Here is a 15,049-nt window from a genome sequence, read left to right as displayed (position 1 = left end):
GGCGAGAGGGGGCACCCCTGTCGGGTACCCCGCCCTATTGGGAAGGCCGCCGATGACTCTCCCCCCACTCTCACCGTGGCCGTCAGGTCGGTGTATAGCAGCCGAATATAAGACACAAAATGCGGCCCTAGATTTAGACGCGGAAGGTCCGCGAATAGATAGGTCCAGCTCAGGGAGTCAAAGGCCTTGTCAATATCTGCCACTAGCAGCGCCGCTTGATCCCCTGTCCTACTCATCGCCTCTACTGCCACGTGCGCGCGCCTAATGTTGTGCCTCGTCGCTCTTTGGGGCATAAAGCCGGCCTGGTCTGGGTGGATTAGGTCCGTGATATACGGAAGTAGTCGATTTGCAAGGGCCTTGGCCAGGATTTTGGCCTCTATATCTAAAAGGGAGATTGGACGGTAGGACTCGTGGCGGTCCGGGGGCCGTCCAGGTTTGCAGAACACTACAATCTCAGCATGCCTCCAGTCTGCTGGCAGGAGGCCATCTTCTCTCGCCGCTTCCAGGGCAGCCCTGTAGGGGGGCCCCAGCTGGAGATGATATCGTTTAAAAAACTCACTTGGGAACCCATTAGGCCCCGGGGCTTTACCGGTATTAAGCTCCCCCAAGGTTCCTCTTTTAAGTGGTTATTTTTTTCTGTTGCGTCCCCCTCACGGGTTCTCATCTTGTTGCGTTCTTCCTTGGGAGCAATGTCTGCCTAAGGCAGTCCTATTTCTATTTCTAGGCCGTCTGCAGGAGTGCATGGTCCTGGTGGTATTCATCATCAAAGATGCCGCTTGATACCCAAGCCCAGACTGTTAGACTTTGAAGTTGGTGGGCAGGTTTTCTGCTGGTGGGGCAGGTTTTGTTGCTTTCAGTGCACCAAGAGTAAAGTCAGTTGTTGTTTGCCAGCCTGTGCGTAGCCAAGGGAATTCCTACAGATAGGGTAACATCATAGTCTTATTTTTGTTCAGTGCACACAATAAACTGATATATTTCAAGGTGGTCTCATGTGATGAGGAGGGAAAAGGATTCACTGAGAGAAAAATGAATTGCCTAGCATCACAAAATGTGGTTAAGTTGAATACAGGTTTTCTTGGTTGCACATTGTGTAGTTCAGCAACTACATGGTTAACTCTTTGTCTAACATAGATTGGTGGTGGTAGTGTTTGGGGGAGGTGATCTTCAAGAAAGAAGTGAAAGGCTCAAGATGGACAAATTACTTCAATAAAAAAACCTGAGGAACTCAGCTGGACTTTTTTCATGTATACACCTCTTGGCCCTGATTCTACCCAAGCGCTTGTTACATTACATTTGTTTTGTTAATGGCTTATTCATGATTGCTTTTTTACTCTATATGTATGACTTTGTCTGTTTGTACAGCGCTCTGATACCCTGATAGGTCATGTTCGCGCTATATAAAACTTCTCAAATAAAATATTAATAAAAATATTATAATGCAGAATCTACAATAAAAACCAAAGCACCAGGCCCTGGTCAGTGCTTTATGACCTTTTAATCTATGTAGCTAAATGTTGTTAATCATGGTCATCATTCTTGAAGTAATTCATCTTCCCACTCCTCACCCATCCAACTATTCATTCATTGAGCAATGCAGCAATGTCTCCAATCTCAATCCCTCTGTTCAATAATTGGGCAAGGTTCTTTAATAGAAAATGCATTGTAAAAGCACGATATGCAATTTTTTCCCCCAAACGTTTCTTGGTGTGAGAACCTACCCAGTCTACCTGTGCAGTGGTCACACTCGCTCGCTACGCCTGTTCGCTATGTGCCGTATGAGGGAATATCTGACAAAATTTGCCAGGGCTGCGTTTGGTCAAAATGTGGCCCCAAGGAGACACTTAGCCTATTGTTTGTTCTCTACAGTGCCACATGTATCACCTATTGGCTACTTATAAGCCAATTTTTACATATAACGGTCAGATTACAGCAGGTAAAATTAGGTGGGTAGATAAACAAATTGGGGTCGAGTTCTCCTCACTGCTCAGGTAGGGGATCAATGTGGTTCCCCCAGTCTCAGGAGAATATACACCGGTCACAAGGCAGCTTAGGTCCAGTGGAATCAAGCAGCCTCCCTCGCCTGTCAACACTAAGACAGGATTAGGGTGAAATGCGGAGCTTAATAACAGAAATTGAGGATTTTTAAGAACCTAATGTTCATTTTAGGTTTTGAAAACTGCTGGAGTTCACCTTTAATATAGGGAAAACTGGAATTCTGCAGCTTTAACGTGCAAGAAGGAATGGCAGGAAGTGGTGAGAGGGCCTATAAGTAAGGGTGGCAGTGGCAGGAGTGAGACAAGGTAAAAGTAATCAACAAACTGCCACACAGTACTACTGCACCCATCTGGTCCTCCTTATAGGATAAAAAATCTGAACGTTTTGCAAAGCATGCTCAAAGTTATATTGGTGCTCAGGGCATGTGTGGCCTCGGTCACTCACCCAAGCCAACTTTCATGCACACGTGCTTCCAAATCGCAGTTTCTTTTATTCATACTTTACACGTAAACAACGAGTGTGGATGTCAGATGTCATCTGACCACGCGAGAGACCATAGGAGAAAATCAGAGGGGGACACAGTAAATGTTTTTGGGGAGGAAAGAGACAGCAAATTTCTTCGAGGTGACCAGAGTCAATGGTTTCTTAGGGCATGTACACTAAAGCAAAACTCTCACTTCCCAAATTGGATACAGTGTCTGAGCTTGAATAAACAAGTTTTGAATGATTAGTCATATTGTGAGGACCACTGCCCAGGGCCCAAGTTTTAGACACACTGAAGAAGCCAGACAAAATATCACCAGCCATCAAGATGATGAGGGAGAAACATTAGTTTGAGGAACATATAGAAGACGGATAGGATGTCAGCGACTTGACCTGGCCTCCTGACCAGCTGGTGAAAGGCAAAGATCACTTAATTGTTCAAGGAGCTTTATTGATTTGGGAATTCTTTTTTCCAGAATCCCACTGACATTGATAAACATCCGGTGGCCGCAGACGTAATAAATACAGTTCTATGGGCAGTGATGATCCGACTGGGGAAGGGCTCTAATGACCGCAGCGGGAGAAGGGCCAGTGATGGTCACTGTGAGGCTTGTCAAGCAAAGACTGCTGTTTTTTTTATAGTAATGATCACATGCTGTAGGGCTGGGGTTGTCAACCTTTTCTGAAATAAGAGCTACTTATGTTCAAAGAAACTCATCAAGAGCTACTAATATTACAAGAGTTGTAATAGTGACGTACTAGACAAGATTACATCAGTGGCTGCTATATGCGACATTACAAGAAGAGATCACTTCAGTGTATCAGATATCGTTGCCCGAACTAATGTTAAAAAGGTTTAGTCAATATGGAATGCCTCTAGATGGGCAATGTACAACAACCATAGCTGCAAAGCCTCTGGCACCAAGGTATTATTATCATTTTTAAAAATATCTCCAATGGCACATGATGTATACCTCAAATATCAGCTTTAAATATATTTTGGGAATTCAGCCATTTTTCTCCAAATGTTGGCTACTGAGCTCTGAAAATAAACATGTGTCTCGAATATACACCCTCAATTTTGGCATACGTATATTAATTCACTCAAGCAAAAGCTTCCGATTTAGTAGGCTGGACTGCACACAGGAGAGCTATTTACAGGGAGCTGGGGAGCTGCCAGTAGCTCACGAGCTACTCATTGGAGAAGCCTAGTCTAGGGCAACAAGGATCCCAGTGAGGCTTGCATTGACCACCAGGTGTGGTACTGATGCCCGCAGTGGGCTGGCCAATTAATACCTGCAGCAGTCGAGGCAATAGTGCTCACAGTGAGAGGACTGCTGATATTGGTGGAAGGCACTGGTTACTACAGTGTGGGGGACAAAGATGGCCAAAATGAAGGGTTGGAAAGAAAAGGAATTTGCAGTGACAATGGTGCAGAAGGAAAATGATGAACATCCAGTGGTGGTCGTTGGGGCGGGGGAGATAATGATCACCAGTAGTGGGGGCAGTGATAACTACCTGTGAAGGAAATAATGAATTCACTGGGGAAAGGGGCAGTGACAATAGAAGCCATATGCATTTCCTGTGCTAAGAAATCACAAAGCTGAGACAGGTAACACTCTACAAAGCACAGATGTAAATATCATGTGGTTGAATGGCTAGCATTTGAAGGCACTGTAGTCATTACCACATCACAGTAAACATTTTTTTCAAAACCATTTTTATTAGAGGTTCAATCAAGTGTAAGCACAGTCCTCCACAATCAGGAGGAGACTGTCAACAGTGAGCATGAAAGGCACATTAATGGCATAGCATCGAACCCCCACGTATGTAGCAAAATTCCAAAAAGAAGAAACAAAGGAAACAATCCCACCCAACTACCCCAAAAACTCCCCCCAATCCCATCTACCGCCCACCCCTTATCCCACCCTAACCCTGTGCACGTGATCGTAAGTCAACCATAAGAGAAGATGTACATAGGTGGAGCAGGCCAACGGCCTAAGGTGCAGGGTCCACATCTTGAGGCAATGCATCGTCCATGTCCATAGGAGGGTCGAGGGGCAAGCCCCTATAGTCCGCCCACCGTTTCCATATTTTGAAATGCTTGCGGGGACATCCCCGAGCCTCGAAAACCGGCTGTTCCAGTCCCATGGTGAAGTCCAGGCCCGCCTTCCAGGCACCGAGAGGAGGGGCTCGCTCGCTCTTCCAGGCCTGCGCCAGGTCCCTCTTTGCCACCACCAGCCCCAGCAGTAACAGGTGGCGCTTGTAGATGTTGCCCCCAATATTTTCTAAAACGTGCAGAAGGCCCAACCTAGGCGTACGGGGCAGAGCCCACCCCAGCACCTCGGACAGGCAATCCCAAACCCCGGCCCAAAACCGAGTCAACCGCTCACAAGACCACACAGTATGAAGGAGGGTGCCCCTTTCCGAACCACACCTCAGGCACTCCGGGGATGCAATCAGACCCGCCCGCCACAGACGCTCCCTCGTGAAATAGGCACGATGCAGATATTTGAATTGAATAAAGCGGAGGCGGACTGCAATGGCAGTCCCCCGGGGGGATTCAAGGGCCTCGCGCCAGTCGTCGTCGTCCAAGGGGCCGACATCGGCCTCCCACAAGGCCTTCAGTGTTGCGAGCGAGGGGGAGCAGTGTGTAACCAAGGAGCGGTAGATCTGGGAGACTTTTTTGTCACCCAAGTCACCCATAAACAGCTTTGTCTCTATGGGACTGAAGTCTGGGAGCTGCTCCAGCGCTACCAGGCTAGGAGTAAGAGCGTGGCGAAATTGGAGGTAGCGAAAGAACTGGGACCTGGGCATGCCAAACTCAGTGCTGAGTTCCTGAAAGGATTTAAGAGTGGTGCCGGAGAGGACATGCCCCAAGGACGAAACCCCTATTGCGTCCCAGCCATCGAAGCCCTGCAGCGACGCCAGCGCCGGCAGCAGCCCATTACGCCACAGCGGAGTCTCCACCGTAAGTTTACCCCACCATCCCATGCGGTGCAGGGCCCTCCGCCAGACAGCAAACACTGTCTGGGTAACACGCGGGAGCAACCGTCTCCTCTTGGCCGAATACAGCAGTGTGTGAAGGGAGGCGTCGCCCATCAGATAGTGCTCTAGGGCATAGGCCGGGTCACAGCAGTCCCCATACCACCACTCATTGAGCACCAGGAGATGGGAGGCCTGATAGTAGGACAGCATATCCGCGGTAGCCAAGCCGCCGCAGTAAGTAGAGAGGAAGCAGGTACGGAGCGCCACTCTGGAGGCACCTCCAGCCCACAAGAACCTGCCCAGCACCGAATCAACACTGCAAAACCACTGCGGATCAATCGGGTAGGGGTGATTCTGCAGCTGGTAAAGGAGACGGGGTAAGGCCACCATTTTGAAAATGGCCGACCGACCATAAATGTTAAGAGGCATACGCATCCACGTTTTGATGTCCAGCTGGATCCGGTCCCAGACCGGCTGTATGTTCCGGCCCCACGCCTCCGCGGGCGAGGCAGAGAGGAAAACTCCCAGGTATTTCACTCCCTCCACTGCTATCCGAAGGGACGCAGCCCATGGAAAGTCCACCACACCACCGCCCAGCACCCAAAGAGTCGACTTGCGCGGGTTAAGAAAGAGTCCCGACGCTTGGCCAAAGCCCTGCATCAACTCCAGAACTCGAGGGCCCGTATTTCGAAGGTCGGTCATAAAGAACAGGACATCGTCCGCATATAAGGCGATGCGGTCCGTGCGGTCCACGCCCCAGACGAAGCCCCGATACAGCGCATCAGCGCGGACCCTGGCAGCAAGCGGCTCCATGGCCAGCGCAAACAGATAGGGGCAAAGCAGGCACCCCTGACGTGTGCCCCGGGTCACCGGGAATCGTGCCGAGGCCGCCCCCGAGATCCGCACCGAGGCAGTAACCTCCGTGTAGAGCAAGCGTACGTATGAGACGAAGACCGGGCCGAGGTTCAGCAGCGGCAGAAGGGTGAAGAGGAAGGTCCAGCTGACTGAATCGAAGGCGCTGTCAATGTCGGCCAGCAACAACGCCGCCTGCTCCTCTGAAGCACCGATAGCATCAATCGCTGCCTGCGCCCGCCGTATGTTGTGCCGCGTCGCCCGGCGTGGCATAAAGCCAGCCTGATCAGGATGAACAAGAGCAGTGACGTGGGGAAGCAGGCGATTCGCGAGCGCTTTGGCCAAAAGCTTGGCCTCAAAGTTAATAAGGGAGATAGGCCGGTAGGAGTCATGAAGGTCTGGGGGCCTTCCCGGCTTTTGGAACACAACGATCTCGGCATGCCGCCAGTCCGGTGGGAGGCGGCCCTGCTCGCGTGCCAGCTCCAATGCGCGCAGGTAATGCGGCCCGAGCTGCAGATGGAATTTTCTATAGAATTCACTAGGGAAGCCGCTTGGTCCAGGTGCTTTGCCCACATTCAACTGACCCAGCGCGTCTCCAAGTTCCTCAGCTGTCAGGGGGAGATCGAGAGTATCACGCACCTCATCAGACACAGCAGCCAGGGGGACCGATGTAAGATAGTCTGCGATGGCAGCAGGGGCAAGAGTTTCCCGGGAGGCATATTGACACCTATAATAGTGCGCAAAGCTCGCAGCAAGGGTGGCCGGGTCCGTAATAGCCACGCCCGCAGCATCCACGAGGCCTGGGAGCGTAAGGGGCTGCAGGGTTTGTTGACAGAGCCGATGGAGCATCTTACATGATTTGTCGCCCCATTGATATACCCGGCTACGGGTGGCCAGCCACGCCCGACGAGCTTCATTTAACAAGATCGACGAGTGTGTTTGCTGCGCCTGCAGGAGCAGTCGTAGGGTGGTGTCATCCGCCGCATCTCTGTGGCGAGCCTCTAGGTCTTCCACCCGCTCCGCCGCCGCGGCTATGCCCTCCAGCCGAGCCCGGCGAGCCGACGCGCACCAAGCCAGATCAATACCCCGCAGTGTCGGTTTCATGGCTTCCCAGACAGTCACCGCGTCCACCCCCACATCGAGATTATCCTGCCAGTACTGGGCAATAGCGCCACGAAGATGCTGGGAATAGTCAGGTCGCTGCAGATGCCACGTGGACATCCGCCACCGGAAGGGCTGGCGCGGTCTATGCAGGTCTATCTGGACCGCCACCGGGGAATGGTCGGAGAGCCCGCGAGGCCATATTGCCGCCCCCTTCACTCTGGCAAGGTAGGCCCTCGGGACGAAGATTTAGTCGAGGCGCGAAAGGGAGCCATGAACCGCAGAGACGTATGTGTACTCGCGGCGCTCTGCATGTAGATGCCTCCATACATCTGCCCACCCCAGCACATCCAACATAGCGCCCAACCGCGTAGGAGGGGGGACAGGTGCCACCCCAGGCCTCCGCTGCCGGTCCACAGCCACATTCACAACATCGTTCCAATCGCCGCCAAGGAATCAGGGAGTTCAGCCCATAAAGCAAATAACCGCTCAGCCAAGGCCCATTGCAGGGGGGGGGGAGCATACACACACCCAAACACCACAGGCTCCGCACCAACCTTCCCTTGGAGAAACACAAAGCGCCCCTGAGGGTCGAGCCATTGACGTTCGTGAGTGTACGCCAGGCGCCTATGGATAAGAATGGCCACCCCCCTGGAACCCCTGGCAAACCCGGCATGGAACACCTGGTGGAAGCCAAAGCGCTGGAGACTGAGGGCCTTCGTACCTAGCATGTGTGTTTCCTGGAGCATGAGCACATCAGCAAGATCCCTTTTGGCCCAGCGAAGTACAGCCCCCCGTTCTATCTTATCCAAGAGACCCCGGACATTCCAGCTAAGAATATGCATAGAGGCGCCAGTAGGCGCCAAGCGAGGGACGTCAGCCATCATCACGACTCATCCAACCCCACACTCCCCGGCCCCCGGCCCAGGCCCCAAACCCCACAGTAGCACAGGTCAGAAAGATCACTTGCACCCCAACGAACAGTACCCCAATACCCCTATCTCCCACAATGCCAACCCCCCCAACACGCCACCAAACCATCCCAGACCCCCCACGCCCACCCCAATACCTCAAGAAACAATGAAGTACCTGTCGCGGCATACGGTAGTTCAGGCACAAAACAGAGCACCAGAAGCTAGGCATGCCAATGGATCCCACTTAACCCCTCAGTACCCACCGAGCACACACCCAAAAACCTCCCCAACCCCAACAGGAGGCAGCCCACAACACGTGCCCCACCCTCCCCCCCCATCAATAAGCATCAGTAATAACATCACAAAATACAGTGCATTTGTCCACAGGAGTCCCAGCTAAGCCTGTAAAGGCCAGGTAATACTGCACCAGACCCGGATCGGACCGTCGTGCAGCAATCCGCCGTCGCAGCAGGTGGCCCCAACAGAGATGTGCAGGTCAAGGGACAATGGATAGGAGTCACGACCCCCCGCCAGAATGATCCGTCTCTGGCTGTGTGTCCCCCAAAAGAGGGTCCCGAGACAGGGATCTCCGCCTCGATCGGGACTTGCGGTGCCGCTTCCCCTTGGCCCGTTGATCGCCCCGCTCCTGAGATGAACTGCGGGAAGAGCCGGAGTGGAGCCCCGGCTGAACATGTGGGCGAAGCCTAACCGCCTCGTCAGTCCAGGCAAAGACAGCCTCCGGGGTGTCGAAGAAGTGGGTCCTCGAATTATAAATGACACGGAGGCGGGCCGGATACAGCAACGAGTATTGGAGTTTGAGGCCCCGGAGCCTAGCCTTGGCCGCCAGAAAGGAGTGCCGCTGCTGTTGAACCAACTCTGTATAGTCCGGGAAGATCATAATTTTGCAATTATCGAACAGTAGGGTGTCCTTGAGCCTCGCCTCCCGAAGGATGACATCTCTATCGAGGTAGTTCAGGATCCGGGCTATGATCGGGCGAGGCCGCTCCCCAGCCGGAGGCTTCTGTGTCAGGGCCCGGTGGGCTCGTTCCACCACAAAACAGCTTGACAGGACGTCCGGGGGCAGCCAGCTCTCCAGCCATCGGGAAAGGAACACGTCCATAGGCCCCTTCTCGCATCCCTCCGGAAAGCCCACAAAGCGTAGGTTATTTGGCCGTGCCCGCCCTTCAGCGTCCTCCACCCGGTGCGCTAGGCCCGCTGCGTCTGTTCCAGGTCGGCGACCCTCTTCTTCAGGGCATCTACATCGCCCTCCACCGTCGTGACCCTGGATTCTGTCTCTGTGATGCGAGCAACCGCATTGCGGAGGTCTTGGCGCAGCAACATCACGTCGGCGCCCACCGCGCGGATCTTCGCGTCCAACATGTCACGGGATTGCGTGATGGCCGTGAGCAGCGCTGCATTGTCCGGGCCTGTCGTCTGACTTCCTGCGGACGCCCCAGCACCATTCCCTGGGCCGGTGAACTTGTCGATGGGTCCCGTTGTGGCCGCGGTGAGGCCGCCTCTGCCTCTCGTCATGGCCGCCGGTGGGGCAGTCCGGTGGAAAGTATCCGCTATGGGTCACCTCACAGAAGCAAGCAGCAGGCGGGATGAACGCGGGTGTAGCTCGCCCCACTTCGCCGGGAGATGGTGCAGACCCCGGAGTGGGGGGGCTCCTTTACCACCAAGGCGCCGGGACCACCAGGCGAGGGCTCAACGCTGGATCGCTGGACCGGCGCCACCCGGTCCTCCGTCTCCGGACACGCCGCAGCCCCACGAGAGAGTCAGGGCGGGTTGATCGGGGTACACTTCTGGCCCACACCATCGACGTGCCAGGTCCCCACTCCACAGTGCACGGTCACGAGCCCCAGTCCTCAGCTCCAGTGACTCCGCCCCGACGGCGCGGGCTAAGATGGATGATGCCTGGCCGGCCTCAGGGCGCCCCAGCGGGCAGGCAAGACATCGAGGCCCCGGCTCGCCACGCGGCAAGTAGGCCCAGGATGGACGGCCCTCGATGGTCACGCCAGCGGGCGTCCGGAGCTCAAAGAAGCATACCACTGGGATCCGCCGGACTCCAGCAAACTCCTGCACTAGATGAGATGGGGAAAGAGGAGGTAGGGCCAGGATAAGTTAGCGGATAAAGATCGGGCCGGCAGGAGCTCTACAGAGCCGCGTCCGCCATCTTCGCCCTCGAAGCCACGCCCCCCACAGTAAACATTTTTTAGCATTTAATTAAACCTCCTACTCCATAAAATACATATGTAAAATACTGTTATGAGAATAGATTAAAATTATGAAGTAGTTCATTGAGAAAGTGTGTGCAATATGCTTTACAAGGCCAGCAAGTTTTTTGTGGCTAGTAAGGACACCCAACAAAGAGACACGTGTATTAGGCTTCAAAGCAGGTAACAGTTAAAGGATATTAACCAAAATCATTTCGATAGTTTAAGTGGGTAGGTGAGGAGTGTCAAAGAAATCCGGCGAGGGATAGAAAAGACTATAAATGGCGATACTTAAATATTTTTTTAAAATATTCTTCTACCTCTTCTCCACTAAACACTGACATTTATTACACTCCTTTAGAGGCAAATGCGTGCAATACATACATTTACAGTCACTCACAGCTTGACATTCTCTCACATTCTGTATACGAACACAAAATGACTTGTAATATAAGTATTACTTTTTATTAGCTGATCAAAAATGGAAATTAATACATTTTTCTTCTCTATTAGAGTGCTCTGAACGACACAACCCTGAACTAAATACTTATGCCCCTGCTGTACCCTATAAAACTTTAAAAGGATCCCTGAAATGTAATACTTTACCTTATAACCCTCTTGATCATATACATTAGGAATGGTTCCTCGTCTTAATTTTGCAATTTAGACACTGGATAACAAATGTTAACAGGTATAATGGTCATAGGTAAGGCCTTCCTTTTATAGTCTTTAAAAATTAATCATCGTCATCATCAAAGTCCATTTCTCCAATGTCGAATTGTGGAAACTTGATTTGCAACTCACCCCATTTTTTATAAATTTGTCTTGAGTTTTTATTATCCTTAAAGTCTACCACACAGTTTCCAATTTTTAGACACGGCAGATCCAGGCCGTGGTGGACCATCATGGTTCCCCACTGCTGTGAACATTCTTTACAGATGATTTCGCCGTTTGTTTGATAGTCAGCCGACTTTTCTTGCTCTGTTTTAGTCTCTCGTTTTAAGTACTTATTTTTGAACTCTGGATTGGCAATAACATGATGCATGTTTTCAATCACCTGGATTTCTTGTCCCGTACACACCAATACATTACACCTCCTGCAATGAAAAGACACCATTGAAGGATTTTCATGGTATTTTTTGCAGTTCTTTTTCTTTGTCTTCATTTTTTTTTCCATGACTGATTGCACTTGAAACTCTTGGATCTTGCGTTTGTAGTCCTCTGAGGACATTTTTTGAACATTTTGAATGGCTGTGTACATCATTTGTTCACGACATTCATTGACGCTTTCCCGGTCTTGAACCCCAGATCTACTGGAGGCCACCAGAACATAGATGCTGTCATCAGCTCGGGCTCGACCACGGGCCTGCACCATGGCGATTTCGTTGGTCACAGTTTCATAGCGGATAAGAAGATTACACTCTTTAATATCCAGACCTTCCTCAGCCACGTTAGTAGCAACCAGGAGATTTACTTTGCCAACGCTGAATTTGTGGATTACTTCTTTTTGCTTATTTTGAGTCATGGGTTTGAATTCGCTAGTGCTTCCTGCTCCAATAATGTAGTCTGCCTTCACTCCTACTTCTTCAAACGTTTATTTTCAGTGATCCATTGCAACAAGGCGAAAGTAATCTGCCGAGTCTTTGTGAAGATAATCCCCCTGGCTTCTTTTTTCTTTGTAAATTCCTCCATAATTCTTCTCCTCAATGTTGTGGGGTTTTCATTTTCGTATTCTGGTTTTGCAGCTACAGTCAACAGCTCTTTCTCGCTCCCACAAAATAATTCAATTAGAAATTTTCCGTTTCATCTAGGTTTTCAACCGAGCCGCCATCTTCCTCACACAGCTCTATTTTCTTTTTCTTTTCTTCATCATAAAAGTTTTTGAGATGGTTGTAAGCATCAACCATTCGTATGTTATCGTTAATTAAGAGGGCATCATTGTACTTCTTCAAGTGTTCGGCACAGACCCGCTCTTTGCGGTTCTTCTCTTTGGCCGCAGTCTTCTCCTTTTGCACTGCCCACTGCTCATAGGATTGAGTTCCAAACTCTGATGTTGGAGCGAGGCCGGAATATTGCTGGATCTTCGTCATCATTGCAATGATTTTATCTCGAAACGGATTTTCTCGAGTTTCGTCTGGAATCTCAACCTTTTTATAAGGCTCCTTTACTTGAGCTTTCAGTTGGTCCGAATGCTCTTGCACAGTCATAATCCTGTTGGCATCGAGGTTTGCACAGATTTTCAGAATATGTTGTTGAGCTCTTTGCACTGAGTTTGCACCTCCAACTCCTGGTGAAGCTGTGAGCCCCAGGATTTGAGGAAGAGGCACTGGTGCACTGTTTTCTTTGTTTAGTTTCTTATTTTTCATCTTTTGTTTGATGTATCGAATCATGATGTTATTGTAGACCGCTTCCTTCTGGGTGTGGTGACATTCATCAATGATAATTAAGGAGAAGTCTGACAACTCGACACCATCTTCACCCGTGCCTGCCTTGCTTAACGAATTCTCAAGGATCTGTGCTGTGCATATAATTATGCAAAAACAACAGGTGATGGACCGAATGTGGATCAATGTCACACACCCCAGTCCAAAGATCTGGGCCCAAATCCATCGTTTTTTTGCACTCCACACCACCCTGGGTTAGACAATGGCGATATGCAAATCAGCTCTGACCCTGTGCCCCATGGGAACAGTCCAGTCCGAACTACAAAAGCCATGTCCTTCCCAGAACGGAATCAAGCATCCGAGGACCGGACCGGTTTCGAGGTAACACCTCTCATCAGCCCGGCTAGCTTGACTCCAGTGGTGTGGAGTGCCTGGGACCCACGTCTGGGCATCCTCAGCGCACTTAGGGCGGAATATGCAAAAACAACAGGTGATGGACCGAATGTGGATCAATGTCACACACTCACCCCAGTCCAAAGATCTGGGCCCAAATCCATCGTTTTTTTGTGTGCATATAATTATGTCATGTTTTTAAACAACTTCAGGAAATGAGATCATTAGTTGCGAGTCACCACTTAATTTAGTAACACTGTACCATTTCTTCAGGTATGGATAGAACTCTTTGCTGTAATGCTGTCCCACCAGAGGTACCTTATTTACAAGTGCAATCACTTTTCCAGGAATTTGAATCCTTTTTCTTTTGTCCAGATGGTCTTTGGTTATGTGCACGGCCACTCTGGTTTTTCCACTACCTGTAGGCAGACAAATGATAACATTCTCCCCTTGCAAGGCCGGCCGAGCAACCTCCATTTGATAACCGCGGAGGGTGATGGTGAGTTCAGGCGAGGCACAACTCTTGTTACTTGCTCCTTCCTCTTGATCTGAGTCGCTTTGAAGATCATCGTTTTGTTCAAGACTTCCATTCAGAGTGCTTTCACTTGCTGCTACCAAACTGGCGTTACATTCTGAAAGTACCCCAGAGCCATCGAAAGATCCCAGCAACGATGTGTTGCCATCAGTTTCCGTTTCAGTTTGTGCTAGCTTCAAATGATTGATGTCCTTCTTTCCATTCCTTTCCTCAGCATCATCCGTGTATCTAGATAGCTCCTCAGCAAGGTCGCCCAGGCCAGTATTACTTAAAACCTCCACAAATGGAGAAAAACAGTTACGCTTCACCACTATTCTACGTAGCAATTCCCTTGCGCATTCCCTCGCCCCTATTTGTGTATTTTTTGCCTGTATTTGTTCTTAGTCGTCTTGGTTGCAGAGGTTTGCCTGGAGGCAGCCATCAACTTGTTCCATTGTCACCTTGTCTATGATTTCGGGGCTCACGAGGTTCAGCAGCTCATTAAAGGCGTCGTTCTGTGCCTCCAAAGAAGGAGATGGGAGGCCACTATCACCCACGTACTGGAGGGCCGCGGTGCACTTTGTTAACTTCAAAGCTGTGACAAATGTTGGGAACCAGCTCTGTGGCTCTGGCACTTTCTCGATTGTCTTGAGCAGTAGGTCAGCCGCCACAATATTACCCTTATTCTGTTCTGTGGTCTTTATAAGGTCCTTTTCTTCCTTACTCAAGAAGTCCAAATAATCCAGGACAGGACCCACATTAATCAAATGTTTCAAACGATGACGGAAACAGTCAATCAAGCCCAAGTTTGCCTCGTAGCCCTCTCCTGCGGCGGCCATCCCTCTGCTCTGCCAGGGAGTTGTGTACCGCCGAGGCTGCTGCTACGGTGCCGGTGAAGGCCTTCTCTTCTGGCTGCGGAGCCGGAGATGCTTCAGAGTCAAGGTGTTCAGGCTGCAGAGCAGGATCGACCTTCAGGGTGAAGGTATGGCTTGCTGTAGGTGACCTCCGATGGAAGGGATTCTGCTGATGGCTGTAGGTGAAGGTTCTCTGGCTGTAGTGCTCGGTCAGCCTTCAGGGTGAAGGTTCTCAGCTGCCTGGATAAAGACAGGCTCCGAGTGAAGGTACCCTGGCTGCAGTGCTGACCTCCTCTGGGTGAGGATACCTTGGCTGCAGCGCAGACCTCCTCAGGGTGAAGGTACCGTGGCTGCA

The 15,049-nt window shown here is 50.8% G+C and overlaps 1 pseudogene across 1 annotated transcript; it reads right to left on the bottom strand.

The window, feature by feature from the left end:
• Positions 1-10,546: 10,546 nt before the first annotated feature.
• Positions 10,547-14,829, bottom strand: LOC147673234 (interferon-induced helicase C domain-containing protein 1 pseudogene; annotated as a pseudogene). Its single transcript, XR_015302580.1, has 2 exons — positions 13,534-14,829; positions 10,547-13,077 (listed from the first exon to the last, which is right to left on the bottom strand). The product of XR_015302580.1 is annotated as an interferon-induced helicase C domain-containing protein 1 pseudogene (transcript).
• Positions 14,830-15,049: the final 220 nt, after the last annotated feature.

Source organism: Lissotriton vulgaris, chromosome 12 (assembly GCF_964263255.1).
Source record: "Lissotriton vulgaris chromosome 12, aLisVul1.2, whole genome shotgun sequence".
NCBI lineage: Eukaryota > Metazoa > Chordata > Amphibia > Caudata > Salamandridae > Lissotriton > Lissotriton vulgaris.
The sequence above is the reverse complement of the archived record's forward strand: the minus strand, read 5'-3'. Positions and strand labels throughout refer to the sequence as shown.